This window comes from Helianthus annuus, chromosome 1 (genome assembly GCF_002127325.2).
Source record: "Helianthus annuus cultivar XRQ/B chromosome 1, HanXRQr2.0-SUNRISE, whole genome shotgun sequence".
Classification (NCBI taxonomy): domain Eukaryota; kingdom Viridiplantae; phylum Streptophyta; class Magnoliopsida; order Asterales; family Asteraceae; genus Helianthus; species Helianthus annuus.
This window is the reverse complement of record NC_035433.2, coordinates 112,470,609-112,491,048: the sequence shown is the minus strand read 5'-3', so window position 1 is coordinate 112,491,048 and position 20,440 is coordinate 112,470,609.

The window sequence follows — 20,440 nt, the reverse complement described above, 5'->3', positions numbered from 1 at the left end:
ATCGGTGGGGATTTGACAAGGTGGTTCGCAGGTGGGGATTTGGTAAGGTGGTTCAGTGGTGGTTCACCGGTGGGGATTCTGCAAGGTTGTTCAGTGGTAGGGATCTGGAAAGGTGAACCAAAGAGGAGGAGGTTTAGCAAAGTAAGAGACTCCTACCGTCAAAGCAAATGAAACAAACATCCTCATACAGAACTCTCTGGGCGTTTTGGTGCAACGATTAGGGCACCGATTGTGAAAATTGTTCAGGGCAGGAAAATCGCTCAGGTCTGGAGGTCGATTTGGATGTTTTATTTGAGGATTCTTCTTATAATTAGATGGATTCATGAGAGAGATTGGAGGGAAACGGTAGAAGATGGGATTTGGGGATGATGAAGAAGTTCTATGCTTTTATAGGGTCAAGGTTATATGTAGTTTTATTATTTTAATTAGTAATAAGTTATAATAAAATTATAATAACTAAATTACCCTTGAGGAAAAAGACAAAATATCAAGGTTTAATTTGAGGAATCTGTTCTGATTTTACTTTTAGACCAAAACGGCAACAAAAATAAAACCACAGGGACTCAGATACAAAAGGTTTGCGATTTGGACTAAAGTGGCAAAAGTGACAAAACCTTAGGGACCAAAATGGCAGTTTACTCTATTATTTATTAGAGTAAACTTCTGTTTTGCTCCCTATGGTTTGGTCACTTTAATGGTTTTGCTCCAATCCTTTAAAAATAGCCATTTTACTCCTTGATGTTTTCATTTTATTTCTAGTTTACTCACTAACTCTAACTCAGTTAAACATTTCAGTTAAAAAAGAGCATTTCGGTAATTTTATATTTTTCAGTTTTATTAATTTCTTAAATCTGTTTTATATTTTTATTGATATTAAAGTGAGTATAAAAACATAAAACATTTAATTATATATTAATATATAAAGACATACCACCACCATCCAGCCACCACCAGTCCACCACCTGCCATCACCACCATCACCGCCATCATCACTATCCTCCACAACCATCATCACTTCCCCAAACCCTACCGCTACCATCACCACTAAATCCCACCCCACCACCTCATACATGTAAAAACACATCAAATCCTGATCCTCCATTCCATCATCAACGATTATAATCCACCAAACTCAAAAGGTGTTACAGATGACATAAATATCAATTCTAAGAGCTACTTATATATATATATATATATATATATATATATATCCCATCTATTATTGATCAACTCCTTTCAAAATCAAAAAACTTCACTCCCAAAAACTCCTAATATCAGATCCTCCGTCGTCCACCGGCATTACCACTAGCCCTGTCTTACTCGTCTTCATATGTCGCCTCACCGACTCCACCAGACGCGCTTTCACGCGCCGCCGCTCGTGGTACGAGCTAGTAGATCGAATCATTTCTCTCTCCTCACTATCGTCTCTCTCATCTCTGGGTTTCGATCCGACCATAGATGATGGCAACAATCTCTGTTTCGACGGTGACGGCAGCCGTCATTGTTTCGACGGTGACGGCCGCCTAGGGTTTCGACATTGACGCCGCCTAGGGTTTCGAACCAAGGACTCCATTTCTGGTGACGTTTTAGACTAGTATGATGATGGTGAGTGGTGATGGTGGAGTCTGCTCCGATGATTGGTGTAAGAGGTGGTGCTAGTTATTGATGCAGTAGAGATAGAGAGAGAGGAGAAGAGATAGAGAGAGTGCAGAGAGGGAAGAGAGAGAAGAGATGATGGTTTTGTTATTTTTTATTATTATATATAATATAATAATATAATCTTTTATTTGTAGTTTTAATAAAATACCCTTAGTTTTGTATTTGAAGTTACCAAAATACCCTTTCAGTTAACAAACAATTTGGATGGAGTTAGAGGCGGTGTCGCAACCCCCGTCCCCTAATTACCCGGGAACGGTGTTTATCAATTTGGCAGCGGAATTTACATCAGGACCATAGTTAGGAAATATTTTATCAGAGTAAAATACCACACTTTTATAATATTAAACACATGGGAAAATCCCAACTTTCAATTACACACATTTTTATAGGGATAAACCCTATTTTATTTAAATAAAAACATCTCTTTATTTTAGGTAACTTTATAGCCACTTTTCCAAGGCTTCAGTGCTGTCCAGCTGGTTTCTACTTGGCTTTCACATTTTGTTACCTGAAACGCGTTTAAAAACATTTTGTCAGTGGGAAATACTGGTGAGTGAATCCCAGTTCAATCAAGATAGGTAAAACCATTTTACAGTATTGAGGGCGGTCACGCAATTACATTTGTTTCCATCTACTTTAATTACCACCCATGGTACTGTCAACCTGACTTGTGGTCATGTTACTACTCACAATGTAGTAACAAATTTTGTATACAAAACCCCAACATACCAACGATAATTGTAGAATACAAATGCTTAATCACTGTTTAACATAATGTAAATCATTTGAGGTTTTGTAAAAACAATTTGCAAAAAAAAGATTACTCACATTGTTGTCTTAGGGTTTTCCTTAAGGATTTCCTGGTGATTATCTATTAATTACACAATGCACATGCGTTAGTATAATAACCCATTATTTACATTAGTAATACCCTCCCCGAGACAGAATTCCAATGACTACGTCGGGCAGAACCTCGACAGCCGTTACGGAACCTTAGATCAATCGGGCAGCGTATCTAATACGTAACCGGGGGTTATGATAGTTACAAAGAGGCAAAGATTCGCTAATTAGGGGGTATAATGCCCGGGTATAGTGCCGACTATAGAGAAATTGAGAGAAAGAAATGAATTTTGAACGATTTGTGAACTGAGCTTCTCGATCCAATTTATAGGGCTGATCATAGAGGGCTCGCGCGCCGCGACGGAAACAGGAGGGGTCATCGCGCCCCGCAACGTAGGGTACCTAGGCCGTAGCCTTGTCCGGTCATGGGGTAGGTTTAACACACGTGAGGACACGTGGCAGCTCCGGGTGCGGCCCCGTAGCCAGGAGCTCGCGCCCCGCGACGTCCCTCAAGGGATCTGTCGCGCCCCGCGACGGCCCATCATATTTTGGTTTTAATTAATTTTATTAAAAATAAAGGTATTTGGGGCCTGTTTTGTGACAACCCTCACCAAATCAGGTATCCGTACGAATTAATTAATATTTAATTAATGCTTAATTACTTTGCTTGCTTACAATTGTGGATAAACTGCTACGTGAATTCTGATACATACTTATACATGCATCATACTCTATAATAACCGGCCAATCCTAAGAAACTTCTAACCTCGGTTGGTGACTCAGGGGTTTTACATTTGGTAATTGCCTCGATCTTGGTGGGATCCACATGAATTCCTTCACGATTAACTAAATGTCCAAGAAACTGTACCTATTCTAATCAAAACTCGCACTTTGAAAACTTTGCATAAAGCTTTTCTTTTCTCAATAAACTTAGAAGTGCATGCAGATACTTTGCATGTTCCTCTTTACTCTTAGAGTAAATGAGAATATCATCTATAAAGACAATTATGAATTTATCCAAATATGGCTTACATATTCGGTTCATCATGTCCATAAATGCGACTGGGGCATTGGTTAAACCAAATGGCATGATAGTAAATTCATAATGGCCATACCTCATTCTAAATGCGGTCTTAGGAATGTTCACTTCCTGTACCTTTAATTGATGATATCCTGACCGTAAATCGATCTTTGAGAAAAATCGAGCTCCTTGCAACTGATCGAACAGATCATCGATTCTTGGTAATGGATACTGATTTTTAATCGTGACCTTGTTCAATTCGCGGTAGTTAATGCACATACGCATTGTTCCGTCTTTCTTTTTAACGAATAAGATCGGCGCTCCCCATGGCGATTAACTTGGCTGTATGAATCCCTTCTCTAGTGGTTCGTCTAACTGTTTCTTCAATTCTTGCATTTCTGCAAGAGCCAAACGGTAAGGTGCTTTGGCAATTGGTGCTGTCCCTGGTAGCAGGTGAATCCTGAATTCAACTTCCCTGTGTGGTGGTAGTCTTTGTAACTCTTCTGGAAACACATCTGGAAATTGGGATACTACTGGAATATCTTTTAGTTCTTTTCCTTTAGTGTTAATGATTATGGAAATCAAATACACTGACGATCCTTTTCTTACATAACTAGCCGTTTTTATCACAGAGATGAATTTCGTGGATCTAGATGGCTTATCTTCTTTAATTGTGATCTTTTCACCCCTTGGTGAATTTACTTGGATTGACTTTTGATCACATAAAATACTGGCTTTATTGGCTATTAACCAGTCCATTCCTAACACAATATCAAATCATGCCAGATTCATTGGGTAAAGGTTTGCAATAAACTTTTGATTTAAAAATTCTATTCTTGCTCCCTACAAGATTTCAGAAATCTTAATGGTTTCCCCATTTGTTGTCTCTACTAGACATTCTTGTGGGAGTTTAGTTAATGGTTGATTGAGAAGTTTGCAAAATGAAGTATTAATAAAACTTTGGTTTGCACCAGAGTCAAATAATACTTTAGCAAAAACATCATTTACTAAAAACGTACCGGCTATCACGTCCGGAATCATCTTAGCTTCTTCCGTAGTCAGAACAAATGCCCTAGCATTTTTAGTATTCTTGTTGTTCATGGGTGGAACTAGTTTCGGACAGTTCGGCGTGATGTGACCCTTTTCTCCACAGTTGAAACACATTCCATTATTTGGTTTCTTCCTACAATCTTCTTCCTTGTGTCCTGGTATCTTGCAGGAATTGCAGTAGGTGGAGCATCTTCCTAAATGCTTCTTCTTGTAAGCCTTACAATAAGGTGCAGAGGTAGAACCTACATTTTTCCCACGGTTGGAATTACCGTAACAAAATTCTTGGGTAAGCCTTTGAGCTAGGTTCCTCCTCTGATCCTCTTCTCGTGTACGCACTAATTTATCAGTCAAGGTGTTTGCTAGTTCTACAGCTTCTTCTATAGTTTGGAGTCTAGCCGCCTTGACTACATGCCTAATCTCACTTATTAATCCCCAGATGTAACGGGAGATTAATACTGGTTCGGGTGATGCAAGGGTTGGCACTATTCTAGCATATTCAAAGAATAACGTAGTGTAACCCTTACTATCCACTCCAGTCATTCTACGGTTTAAGAATTTATTTGCTATCTGTTCCTTTTCATTGGGACGGCATAATTTCCTTTCCACCATGTTCTTAAATTCTTCCCATTCCATATTGTAAACTCTGTCACTTCCCCTAGACTAGAGGATATTGTTCCACCATTCTAAGGCTGAGTTCTTAAACAGGTTGGAGGCAAACATTATCTTATCCTCTTCAGCGCACTTGCTTATTTTTAATACTGCCTCAGTCTTTTCTATCCAGCATAGAGCTGCAATGGCCCCTTCATTGCCCGAGAATTCCATTGGTTTACAAGACCAGAATTCTTTATAAGAACAACCATAAGACATGGTTCTTCTTCTTTTAGGAATGGGCACTTGAAGTATGGGTTCATTGTTTACGCTGTGTTCAGGTTCAGTAGGTCGTTTATTGCCATGATTACTTTTATTATTATTATTATTATTATTATTATTATTATTATTATTATTATTATTATTATTATTATTATTATTATTACTATCACTGGTATGGGTTCATCCAGAACTCCATATTACGCCCGTCATACTTCCATGTCACAACCCCCGATCCCTAGTCCCCGGGAACGGGCGACCGTGATCCAGTTTCGGTGGTATCACTTTTACTTATTTAATTTGGCAGCGGAAATTTTCATCAGGACCGTAGTTAGGAAATATGTTATCAGAGTAAACCACCACATTTTATAATATTAAACACATGGGTAAAACCCAAGTTTTAAGTACATATAATTTCATAGGGGTACACCCTATTTTATTTAAGAAAAACATCTATTTCTTTTTAGTTAACTTTATTGCCACTTTTCCAAGCCTTCAGTGCTGTCCAGCTGGCTTCTATTTGGCTTTCACATTTTGTTACCTGAAACGCGTTTTAAAAACATTTTGTCAGTGGGAAATACTGGTGAGTGAATCCCAGTTTGATCAAGTTTAAATAAAACCAATTTGCAGTATTGAGGGCACATCCGCAATTACATTTGTTTCCAAGACATCACAATTAACATCAGTGGTACGGTCATACTCAACTTATGGGATGTTACCACGCCAGTAACCAATTTTGTATACAAAACCCCAACATACCCACTATAATTGTATTCTTTACAAATACTCAATAACTGCTTTGTATATATTTAATTTAGTGAGGTTTTGTAAAAACAGTAAACAAAAAGGTTTACAAAAGGTGGATCAACTCACTTTGCTGTTTTAGGTTATCCTTTAGTGTTTCCTGGTGAATATCTATAATTTACACAAATGCACGTGTGTTAGTATAATAACCCATTTTAACATTAGTAATACCCTCCCCGAGACGGCATTCCAACGACTACGTCGGGCAGAACCACGACAGCCGTTACGGAACCCTAGATAAATCGGGCAGCGTATCTAATACGTCTCCAGGGGTTATAATACTTACATCGTAGCAGAACCTCGCTAATTAGGGGGTATAACGCCCGGGTATAGTGTATACTACGTAAAATTGAGAGAAAGAAAGAAAGTTTTGAACGTCGGAAAGTGAAATCCGATGCGTTCTATTTATAGGGCCTGATTCTGTCTCTCTCGCGGCCCGCGTAACATGAGCATAGGGCCTACGCGGCCCGCGTTGACCTCCGGTCAATGCGTAGCTTAGCTGGGTCACTATGTAGGCTTGCCGGGTGTTGGACCAGGTGGCGGCCCAGGGCTGCGCCACATTCTAGGTCTCTCGCGGCCCGCATAAACTTAAACGGAAATCATACGCGGCCCGCATGATCTAAAGAATTTAGCGGAGTCCGGTTACACCCTTACACGGCCCGCGTAAATAGTTGGGGTGGGTCTATGCGGCCCGCCTCAACTTAATATTTATTGTTTTTCATTTATTTTATATATTATAATCTACTTTGGGCTCAGTTTTCACATACGGGGTGCATATAAAGACATATTGAGACATTTTAAGATATATTAGGGTGTCGAAAAATTTATGAGGGTGTCGGTTTACGTTAGGGTTGTTATATCCTCCCCACCTTGTTTTAGAGCTCATCCTCGAGACCTACTGGAACAAGTGTGGATATTTCTTTTGCATTTCTGATTCGAGCTCCCATGTGTACTCAGGTCCTCTTTTGGAATCCCACTTTACTTTGACAAGAACTAGTCTCTTGTGCTTGAGATTCTTAATTTTCCTATCTTCAATTTGCAGAGGCCTCTCTACAAACTTGAGTTGTTCATTTACCTTTATATCCTTGAGATGTATTACGAGTGATTCGTCAGCTAGACACTTTTTGAGATTAGATACATGAAATACGTCATGTATTCCTTCCATTTCCTCTGGCAGTTGTAGCTGATAGGCTACAGGTCCTATTCTTCTAATAATCTTAAAAAGGTCCAATATACCTGGGACTTAGCTTTCCTCTTTTGATGAATCTTACCACTCCTTTCCAAGGAGAGACTTTTAGTAACACTTTATCGCCTACTTGGAATTCTAACGGCTTCTGTCTGTGATCAGCGTAGCTCTTCTGTCGATCATGTGCGGTTTTCAGTCGTTCCTTGACTTGATGATTTTTTCAGTTGTTTCTTGTACTATCTCGGGTCCCGATAGTTGCTTTTCCCTAATTTCTGCCCAACAGACTGGGGTTCTGCACTTTCGTCCATAAAGTGCTTCGAATGGTGCAGCATTGATACTTGAGTGATAACTGTTATAATAAGAAAATTCTATCAAAGGTAAGTGTTCGTCCCAATTACCTCCGAAATCAATTACACAAGCTCTAAGCATGTCTTCCATGGTCTGAATTGTCCTTTCACTTTGCCCGTCCGTTTGAGGATGATAAGCGGTGCTTAGATTTAGCTTGGTTCCCGTTGCTTTTTGGAAACTTGACCAAAAATGAGAAGTAAAACGGCTATCTCTATCAGAAACAATTGATAAAGGTATTCCATGTAATGAAACAATTTCATTTACATACAATTTGGCTAATTGTTCCATGCTAAAGGTTTCTTTCATTGGTAGGAAATGAGCTGACTTGGTTAACCTATCTACAATCACCCAGATTGTATCATTCCCTTTTCTTGTTTTGGGTAATTTAGTAACAAAATCCATTGTTATCAATTCCCATTTCCAAACTGGCATTTCTAATTGCTGTAATAAACCTGAGGGTTTCTGATGTTCAGCTTTAACTTGTGAGCAAGTTAAACATTTAGAAACATAAGCTGCTATATCATTTTTCATTCCTATCCACAAGAAATTTTTCCTTAAATCCTGGTACATTTTATCATTTCCTGGATGCATCGTATATTTAGATTTATGAGCTTCCTCTAATATACGGTGGCGTAAGTTTCCTAATTTAGGTATCCAAATTTTCTTTTTATGGAACCTCCAAATTCCATCTGTTCCTTGTTCTAATTCTTTAATCATTCCTTTTAATTTTTCAGTATCTTCCTTGATTACTGATTCTTGTGCTTCTCTAATCTGATCATTTAAATCTACTTGTAGATTTAATTTAAGAGAACGTACCCTTTTTGGCTTTTCATGATATTTTCGACTTAAAGCATCAGCCACTACATTGGCTTTTCCTGCGTGATACTGGATATCACAATCGTAATCGCTAAGCAATTCCATCCAGCGTCTTTGTCTCATATTCAACTCTTTTTGCCCAAAAACATACCTTAAGCTCTTATGATCTGTGAATATGGTAAACTTACTACCATAAAGATAATGTCTCCATATCTTAAGGGCAAAAATTATGGCTCCTAATTCCAAATCATGGGTTGAATAATTTTCTTCATGACTCTTAAGCTGTCTAGAGGCGTAAGCTATAACCTTTTGGCGTTGCATCAACACACATCCATAACCTAACTTGGAAGCATCACAATAGACTACAAAGTCTTCAGTTCCTTCTGGTAATGCTAGTATGGGTGCATGGGTTAATTTTTGCTTAAGGATTCTAAAGGCTTCGTCTTGCTTTGGTCCCCATTCAAACTTAACATATTTAAAGGTTAACTTGGTTAAGGGAATGGCTATTCTAGAAAAATCTCGAATAAATCTCCTATAATAACCGGCCAATCCTAAGAAACTTCTAACCTCAGTTGGTGACTCAGGGGTTTTCCATTTGGTAATTGCCTCGATCTTGGTTGGATCCACATGGATTCCTTCATGGTTAACTAGATGCCCAAGAAATTGTACCTGTTCTAACCAAAACTCGCACTTTGAAAACTTAGCATAAAGCTTTTCCTTTCTTAATAAACTTAAAAGTAATTGCAAGTGCTTTGCATGCTCCTCTTTACTTTTAGAGTAAATTAGAATATCATCTATAAAGACAATTATGAATTTATCCAAATATGGCTTACATATTCGGTTCATCATGTCCATAAATGCGGCTGGGGCATTGGTTAAACCAAATGGCATGACAGTAAATTCATAATGACCATACCTTGTTCTGAATGCGCTTTTAGTAATATCTTCTTCCTGTACCTTTAATTGATGATATCCTGATCTTAAATCGATTTTAGAGAAAAATCGAGATCCTTGAAGTTGATCAAACAAATCATCGATCCTCGGTAATGGATACCGATTCTTAATCGTGACTTTGTTCAATTCACGGTAGTCAATGCACATACGCATTGATCCGTCCTTCTTTTTAACAAATAAAATTGGTGCTCCCCATGGCGATGAGCTTGGCTGTATGAATCCCTTTTCTAGCAATTCATCTAATTGTTTCTTCAGTTCCTGCATTTCGGCGGGTGCCAAACGATAAGGTGCTTTGGCAATTGGTGCTGTCCCTGGTAACAGATGGATTCTGAATTCAACTTCCCTATCTGGCGGTAGTCCTGGCAATTCTTCTGGAAAGACATCTGAAAATTGGGACACTACTGGAATGTCTTTTAATTCTTTTCCTTTAGTGTTAGTGATTATAGAAATCAAATACACTATAGATCCTTTTCTTATATAACTTGCAGTTTTCATCACAGAGATGGATTTAGTGGATCTAAATGGTTTATCTCCTTTAATTGTGATCTTTTCACCCCTTGGTGATTTTAGTTGTATTGACTTTTGATCACATAAAATACTGGCTTTATTGGCTATTAACCAATCCATTCCTAATACAATATCAAATCCTGCCAGATTCATTGGGTAAAGGTTTGCAATAAACTTTTGATTAAAAATTTCTATTCTTGCTCCCTGTAAGATTTTCGAAATTCTAACGGTTTCTCCATTTGCGGTCTCTACTAGACATTCTTGTGGTAGTTTAGTTAATGATTGATTTAGGAGTTTGCAAAACGAAGTATTAATAAAACTTTGGTTTGCACCAGAGTCAAATAATACTTTAGCAAAAATATCATTAACTAAAAACGTACCACCTATGACGTCTGGAATCATCTTGGCTTCATCTGCAGTTAGAACAAAAGCTCTAGCATTTTTAGGATTCTTGTTATTTGCAGCTGGAGCCAATTTCGGACAATTTGGCCTGATGTGACCTTTTTCTCCACAATTGAAGCAGAATCCATTACTGGATTTCTTCTTGCAATTCTCTTCCTTGTGTCCTGGGGCCTTGCAAAAATTACAATAAATAGAGCATCTTCCAGAATGCTTCTTTCTGCAAGCTTTGCAGTATGGTGCCGAGGTAGAACCTACGTTCCTACGGTTGAAATTTCCCGAACGGAATTCTTGAGTAAGCCTTTGGGATAGGTTTCTTCTCTGGTCTTCTTCTCTAGTTCGTACTAGTTCATCAGTCAAGGTATTGGCTAGTTCTACAGCTTCTTCTATGCTTTGGGGTCTAGCTGCCTTGACTACATGTCTAATTTCTCCAATTAATCCCCAGATGTAACGGGAGATCAACAATGGTTCAGGTGATGCAAGGGTTGGTACTATCCTAGTGTAGGACCGGTTTTGACACCGTTCGATTGCGTAACGAACGTTCAACGTGCGGAATCCGTGAATGTACTTGTTCGAACACACAATAACGTACAAGAAAACGTGATTCTATTAAAGAGACGTCGTGTACAATGCTGGGAATCACGTAGAGAGACTTTCTCTCTCTAGACTTTCTCACTCTAAGCTCTAAGCTCCTAAATCTCCAAATGAGCTCCAAGTCTTCCAAAAGTCTTAACCTTTACAACTAAATGAGCTATTTATAAGCACAAGGGATATAATGAGAAATCTCATTATTTACAAAATCGCCACCTTGCCTTTCTAAGTAGTTGTAACCTAAAAGCTTAGAATTCTTCAATTCTTCGATTTATGCTACGGAATAGATTGACGGAGGCGATAGACAGATATTGCACTAACAGAGTGTAACAACTGCCACTAAAATCAATAATTAGAACCATCATTAGCTAATAAGAAAACCCTAATTGAGACACCCAAGTAATTTTGCACTAACCCTAAAATTTTCATAGCAATCGGAATCAGGATCAGGGCCCCTAAAACCTAGGGGGGATAAACCCTAGTTGGTAATATCTTAATAAAATTTGCGTGGAAGTTAAGTTTCGGTCGAAATTGACTCATCAGGCCTATACCCACAACAAGGCTACCCTAGGCTATATAGGTATCCCAGGCGAGTCGCGACAGGGTCAGGAATATCTTCCGCGACACGCGGGGGAGTCCAATTTCAAGTATAAATAGAAGGGGTTGGGACTTGATTTCAGACGTTAATTCGACGAAGAAATACTCTCTGTAGGTCGAGATATCACTATTATAACACAATTAAACACACACTAATCACGAAGTGCTGCCGCAATCAGGGTAATAACTCGATCGCTATTACGATTCAACGTCCGATCGATTATAACTATCCAACGATAGTCCGGGTGCTGCTCAATTGAGCTTGTACTTTGATTATTCGTTGTGATTTCGACTTGAATATTAGAGTGCTGTTCGAATTCGGACTATGCTCTGTTATTCGTTGTGAATCCAACTGAATTATCGAGTATTGCACTAATTAATCGTTGTGAAAGTTTAATCTCGTGAATTGACGTAACTGCTGTATTAGTTACTAACCTGTGTGTGTGCATTGTGTTAAATTAGGTTTCAGCAAGGCTAATCAGTAGGCTTATATCTATTGCTCGTTAATCTGCAATGTGAGTCATTCTTCTTTTTAAACTGTTTTCTCACAGTTTGTGAGTAAGTATTACAATACCTCAAATTATTTTCAAGGTTATAATTACAGGGATTAAGTCTTTGTAATCACCAAATTACAGCTGGTATGTGGGGTATTGTGCACAGTACTGTTATTATCACTCTATGTGAGTGAATATTACTCTATGTGAGTTATTTCTACTCTGTGTGAGTACACCGTCACTAGATGGGCAACGGGACCCACTAGTGGTATGACCACAGTCACAGAAATGAATCGAGTGACAAATACCCATTCTTGATAATTGGTTGATAGAAACATTGTAATCGCTCTTAATACTGTAAATTATAACTAACGGGTCATTTTAGAAAACAGAATGATTCACTCAGTATTTCCCCGCTGACAAAACCTTTTTCAAACATGTTTCAGGTGATCTGTGTGATCCAGGAAAAGTGCAGTAAAGCACTATCAAGCTCAGAGAAGTGGCTCAGTGTAAATAAACCAATAAAACGTGTTTTGAAAAATAAAGATTTCTGTGTGAAATCAACTATTGTACATTATGGGATTTATTCCTTAACTTTGTATAATATATTAAACGAGCATATTTTACGGATAAAAGATCCTGTTATAAAAAGACTTTCGCTGCCGTATAAATTAGATACCACGGGTACCACTGAAATCTGCACCGCGGGCCCCGACTCCGTCCAGGGTGGGTCGGGGGCCGCGACAGAAGGTGGTATCAGAGCTAATAATTAAATTGAGCCACTGATCGAGCCACTGATTAAGCCTGAATTAAGTATTTTGTCCAAATACTTAATTTTACTATTTTTTAGTCGGTAATTATATGTTTTATTAACTGGCTATTTTTAGTTACAGTATGGGTAAGCAAAAGCTGTCTGCTATCTACCACAAACTAGATATAGCATCTTCTTCTAGAAACCCAGTAAACCTAGAAGAAGGAATCTTTGTCCGCAAGGCAAACTATGAGAATCCACTTTCCCCCGAGAAAAGGGATTCGATACTTAAAAAGAGTCAGGAGACAAAGAAACCCCGAACCAAGAGAGTTAGGTTTAACCCAGAAGTTCAAGAGTTGGGTAATAATACACCTTGGGAAGATAAAATAGACGGGAAATGGGCAAATCTCTATATGCTAGCTACTGTAGCAGAAAATGTTAATCTCTAAATATCCGATAAGCTGGGTCTAGTAAGAGAAATCACAATCCCGTAAATAAATAAAGTCCTAAGTGTGTTTATTTCTGTTGTTCTTTGTATAAATTAGTATGCAATAAAACTTCAGTATTTTGTTTGTTAAACTTTGTTCCAAAGTTTTAACATTGCATTTTACATATATGCTATGCAGCATGAATGAGATGTCGGAAACATTCCAGAATCTCAACTTATATCCAGTGCCTATCGAAGTCTCTCACGACTTTACTGGTTACATTGCTGACATAGAAGAACCTGTGGAATTCCAAGCGCCACCGCTGGAAAAAGCCAAACCTAAAAAGAAGAGAAGATATGTAGGGTGGAGGAAAGTGCGCCGTAGGAAACCTACCACTAGGAAACTCCCTAAAATAGAAAATCCTGTGATCATGAACAAGGGAAAGGAAATAGAAACTGGAAAAAGCCCAAAACCACCTGAAAAGGAAATAGGAATAGATTTGAAGCAAAAGGGAATAGAGATTGGCGAAAGCTCTAAACAGTCGGAGGAAATCACGTTCCAGGACGAAATAGATCGCCTACTGGAAAATTGTGATGTTTTAGAGCCTATCAACGATAATCTCTTTTCTTACCCGGCTACAGTTCAATTCCCACTAAACCTAGGACCAGTTATTCCAGAACCACTAGTTCATACCAGACCATTAGGCCAAATGGAGGAATGGTGGACCAACGACTGGCAATTCCAAAATATAGTTAACAGTCCTTATAGTTTCCTTCCACAATTTGACCCAGAACCACTCCCAAATCCTCCCATGAGTAATGGAAACCTAGCTGAACTCCGTCAGTTCGGTGAAGAACTGATAGGTACAGGTAATAGGATCAGGGAAATGGGGGAGCATCTAACTTGGAAGTACGATGAGAGGGAGCACCGTTACTAGAACCGTCAGTTAAACCACAAAAAGCCATATTGTATAATAGTAACTTAAAATTCTGTAAAATGGGCAATAAAACTCTGTAAAATACGGTGTGTATGGATGCATAAACAATATACTAACAAAAGTAAAAGTCGAGAAATCGACAATTTTGGTTACACTTGAATGTTGTGATAATCTATGTGTATCTATGTGAATTTTGTCATTCATAAGTTAGACACTAATAATTTTACCAAATTAGCAGATGGAAAACGCTAACAATGAACCAATTAATAAAGTAAATCAATCTGAGCAAGAACAAGAAGATCAATATATAACTCGACAAGATATCGAGCATTTTATCGCCCAAGGGATAGCTCATGCTATTCCAGAAATTGTAGCTGCTGTTCGAAAACCTGCGGAACCACAATTAATTCCTAGTAAACGTATTCCAGAAGATAACGGCAGTAACAGCATAAATGGAGGCGGTAATCATGACGATCATGATCCGCAGCAGGCCCCACTCCCTAAAAGAATGAAAGCTGCAACGCCTGGTTGCACTTACAAAGAATTTCTTGCTTGCAAACCCGCTGAATTTGCAGGTAATGAAGGGGCAACTGCAACACTGCGTTGGTTAGAAAAAACCGAAGCAGTAATTGCAATAAGCAAATGTGCCACAGAGGATCAAGTGATGTATGCATCAAATCTATTCAAAGAAGGAGCACTCGAATGGTGGAACACGGTCCTCCAGGCAAAAGGAAGAAGGATAGCCTATGCAATGAGTTGGGAAGAATTTAAGAGTCTTGTTGAAAGAAAATTCTGTCCCGAATACGAGAAGGAACAAATGGCAAACAAGTTCCTAAGTCATCGTATGCTAGGAGTAGATTGTCGGGGATATACTTCGACATTCTTTGAATACGCAAGGGTAGTGCCATCACTGGCTTCGCCAGAACCGGTACTTATCTCTCGTTACATCTGGGGGTTAATTAGTGAAATCCGAAACATCGTTAAAGCTGCGAGACCTCGTACTATTGACGATGCTGTAGAATTAGCTAATACCCTAACAGATGAATTGGTACGCACAAGAGAGGAAGATCGCAAAAAAGGAATTAGCTTACAAGATTACCCAAGGATTTCGTGTGGGTAATACCAAGAAGAGAGGAACCGGACAATCCCCATCATCTCCTTTCTGCAAAGTTTGCAAAAAGAAGCATTATGGACAATGCAACATGGTTTGCAATTTTTGCAAAATGAAAGGACATCGGGAAGAAGACTGCAGGAAGAAAACAAAAGTTTGTTATAATTGCAGAGAGAGGGGACACTTTCAATTTGAATGTCCTAAGTTAGCTAAACCTATAGTTAACCAAGCCAAACCAACTGAAGGAACAACCAAGAGAAATGCTCGTGCATTCCAGCTGACCACTCAAGAGGCCGAACTCATTCCAGATGTGATAGCTGGTACGTTCTTAGTTCACAACGTATTTGCAAAAGTATTATTTGACTCTGGTGCGAACCAAAGTTTTATAAATACTTTATTTTGCCAAGATCTCAAGTTACCTTTAACCACTCTTAGGCAAATCTTCACAGTAGAAACCGCAGAAGGAAATTCTGTGAAAATAGATAAAATCTGGCAAGAAGGAAAAATAGAACTATTAGGCCATAAGTTTTCTGCAAATTTGTTACCAATGAATTTAGCAGGATTCGATGTAGTATTAGGAATGGATTGGTTAATAGCCAACCATGCACGAATCCTATGTGACAAAAATGCTGTAGAAATTCAAACACCTTCAGGAGAAATAATTTTAATTACTGGAGATAAACCTCGAAAGCCACTGAAATTTATCTCAGTAATAAAATTGGCTAGTTATTCGAGAAAACAGGAAATGGTGTATATGATTTCAGTAATCATTAACACTAAAGATAAAGAACTTCAGGACATCCCCGTAGTCTCAGAATACCCAGATGTGTTTCCAGAAGAATTACCTGGATTACCACCTGATAGGGAAGTAGAGTTTAGAATTCATTTAATTCCAGGTACTGCACCAATAGCTAAAGCACCATATAGATTTGCACCTACCGAAATGCTAGAATTGAAAAAGCAATTAGATGAATTACTAGGCAAAGGATTCATACAACCGAGTTCATCCCCTTGGGGTGCACCGGTATTGTTTGTGAAAAAGAAAGATGGATCGATGAGAATGTGTATCGATTATAGAGAATTGAATAAGGTTACGATTAAGAATCGATACCCACTACCTAGGATTGATGATCTTTTTGACCAATTGCAAGGAGCTAGGTATTTCTCTAAGATAGATTTAAGATCCGGATATCATCAGTTGAAGGTACAAGAAGAAGACATACCCAAAACTGCTTTCAGAACTAGGTATGGTCATTATGAGTTTACGGTCATGCCCTTCGGATTAACGAATGCCCCAGCAGCATTCATGGACATGATGAATCGAATCTGTAAACCATACTTGGATAAATTTGTGATCGTTTTCATCGACGATATACTTATTTACTCCAAAAGCCAAAAAGAACATTGTGAGCATTTACACGTTCTCTTAACTTTGTTAAGAAAAGAAAGGCTTTATGCCAAATTCTCGAAATGTGAATTTTGGCTGCAAGAAGTACAATTCTTAGGTCATGTGGTAAATCACGAAGGTATCCATGTAGATCCTGCTAAGATAGAAGCAATTACAAAGTGGAAAGTCCCACAAACAGCTATGGAGATAAGAAGTTTTCTAGGCTTAGCTGGATACTATAGACGATTTATCAAAGATTTTTCTAAGATAGCCGTACCATTAACTAAGTTAACCTGTAAAGCTGTTAAGTTTGAATGGGGAACTAGACAGGAAGAAGCCTTTAAAATTTTAAAGCATAGGTTGACGAATGCACCAATCTTAACTTTACCTGAAGGAACAGAAGATTTTGAGATATACTGTGATGCTTCAAAATTAGGATACGGATGTGTATTAATGCAACGTAAGAAGGTGATTGCGTATGCTTCTAGACAATTGAAAAAGCACGAAGAAAATTATACGACTCATGATTTAGAATTAGGAACCATAATCTTTGCCCTTAAAATATGGAGACATTATCTGTATGGAAGTAAGTTTACTATCTATACCGATCATAAAAGTCTAAGATATATATTTGGGCAAAAAGAATTAAACATGAGGCAAAGAAGATGGATGGAAATGCTAAGCGATTACGACTGTGATATTCAATATCACGAAGGAAAGGCAAATGTAGTTGCAGATGCCTTAAGTCGTAAGTATCATGAGAAACAGAAACGAGTCCGTGCTCTGAGGTTAAATCTACAAGTAGATTTAACAGCACAAATCAAAGAAGTTCAGAAAACAGCAATCCAAGATGATGCTGAAGGAATGAAAGGTTACCTAAAAGAACTAGAACAAGGAAATGATGGAATTTGGAAATTCCATAAGAAACGAATTTGGGTACCTAAGAAAGGAGAGTTAAGAAATAAAATTTTAGAAGAAGCTCATAAATCTAGATATACCATGCACCCAGGAAACAATAAGATGTACCAAGATTTAAGAACTAATTTCTGGTGGATAGGAATGAAAAAGGATATAGCTGAATACGTATCCAAATGCTTAACTTGTTCACAAGTTAAAGCTGAACACCAGAAACCTTCAGGACTACTACAACAGTTAGAAATGCCTGTATGGAAATGGGAACTCATAACAATGGATTTTGTTACAAAGTTACCCAAAACCAAAAGAGGTAATGATGTGATTTGGGTAATTGTAGACCGATTAACCAAGTCAGCTCATTTCTTACCAATGAAAGAAACCTTTAGTATGGAAAGGTTAGCACAACTCTACGTGGACAAGGTAGTATCCCTACATGGAGTCCCGCTCTCCATTGTATCAGATAGAGATAGTCGATTTACTTCTCATTTCTGGAAAAGTTTTCAGAAAGCAATGGGAACTCGACTAAATCTAAGTACTGCATATCATCCACAAACAGACGGACAGAGTGAAAGGACAATACAAACTCTAGAAGACATGCTTCGAGCATGTGTAATTGACTTTGGTGGAAATTGGGATAGCCAATTGCCATTAATGGAATTCTCCTATAACAATAGTTATCACTCAAGCATCGAAGCTGCACCATTTGAAGCATTGTACGAACGTAAGTGCCGAACTCCAGTATGTTGGGCAGAAATCGGAGAAAGTCAATTATCAGGTCCTGAAATTGTACAAGAAACTACTGACAAGATAACTCAGATTAAGGAAAGATTGAAAACGGCTCGAGATCGTCAGAAGAGCTATGCAGACAATCGTCGTAAGCCTTTAGAATTTCAAGTAGGAGATAAAGTACTTTTAAAAGTCTCTCCTTGGAAAGGAGTAATACGATTCGGAAAGAAAGGAAAGCTAAGTCCAAGGTACGTTGGACCATTCCCAGTGATTCAACGAATCGGACCAGTTGCTTATCGTTTACAACTACCAGAAGAATTGACTGGAGTACATGATGTATTTCATGTATCCAATCTCAAGAAATGTTTAGCAGATGAATCCCTGGTAGTACCTCTTCAAGATGTAGAGGTGAACGCAAAGTTGAAGTTTATAGAGAAACCACTACAGATCGAGGACAGAAAAATCAAGTTTCTCAAGCACAAACGACTAGTACTAGTAAAAGTCAAATGGGAATCCAAGAGAGGGCCAGAATACACTTGGGAACTGGAATCGGAAATCAAGCGAAAGTACCCTCATCTGTTCCAGTAAATCTCGAGGACGAGATTTTTCTTAAGGTGGGGAGGATGTAACAACTGCCACTAAAATCAATAATTAGAACCATCATTAGCTAATAAGAAAACCCTAATTGAGACACCCAAGTAATTTTGCACTAACCCTAAAATTTTCATAGCAATCGGAATCAGGATCAGGGCCCCTAAAACCTAGGGGGGATAAACCCTAGTTGGTAATATCTTAATAAAATTTGCGTGGAAGTTAAGTTTCGGTCGAAATTGACTCATCAGGCCTATACCCACAACAAGGCTACCCTAGGCTATATAGGTATCCCAGGCGAGTCGCGACAGGGTCAGGAATATCTTCCGCGACACGCGGGGGAGTCCAATTTCAAGTATAAATAGAAGGGGTTGGGACTTGATTTCAGACGTTAATTCGACGAAGAAATACTCTCTGTAGGTCGAGATATCACTATTATAACACAATTAAACACACACTAATCACGAAGTGCTGCCGCAATCAGGGTAATAACTCGATCGCTATTACGATTCAACGTCCGATCGATTATAACTATCCAACGATAGTCCGGGTGCTGCTCAATTGAGCTTGTACTTTGATTATTCGTTGTGATTTCGACTTGAATATTAGAGTGCTGTTCGAATTCGGACTATGCTCTGTTATTCGTTGTGAATCCAACTGAATTATCGAGTATTGCACTAATTAATCGTTGTGAAAGTTTAATCTCGTGAATTGACGTAACTGCTGTATTAGTTACTAACCTGTGTGTGTGCATTGTGTTAAATTAGGTTTCAGCAAGGCTAATCAGTAGGCTTATATCTATTGCTCGTTAATCTGCAATGTGAGTCATTCTTCTTTTTAAACTGTTTTCTCACAGTTTGTGAGTAAGTATTACAATACCTCAAATTATTTTCAAGGTTATAATTACAGGGATTAAGTCTTTGTAATCACCAAATTACAGCTGGTATGTGGGGTATTGTGCACAGTACTGTTATTATCACTCTATGTGAGTGAATATTACTCTATGTGAGTTATTTCTACTCTGTGTGAGTACACCGTCACTAGATGGGCAACGGGACCCACTAGTGGTATGACCACAGTCACAGAAATGAATCGAGTGACAAATACCCATTCTTGATAATTGGTTGATAGAAACATTGTAATCGCTCTTAATACTGTAAATTATAACTAACGGGTCATTTTAGAAAACAGAATGATTCACTCAGTATTTCCCCGCTGACAAAACCTTTTTCAAACATGTTTCAGGTGATCTGTGTGATCCAGGAAAAGTGCAGTAAAGCACTATCAAGCTCAGAGAAGTGGCTCAGTGTAAATAAACCAATAAAACGTGTTTTGAAAAATAAAGATTTCTGTGTGAAATCAACTATTGTACATTATGGGATTTATTCCTTAACTTTGTATAATATATTAAACGAGCATATTTTACGGATAAAAGATCCTGTTATAAAAAGACTTCCGCTG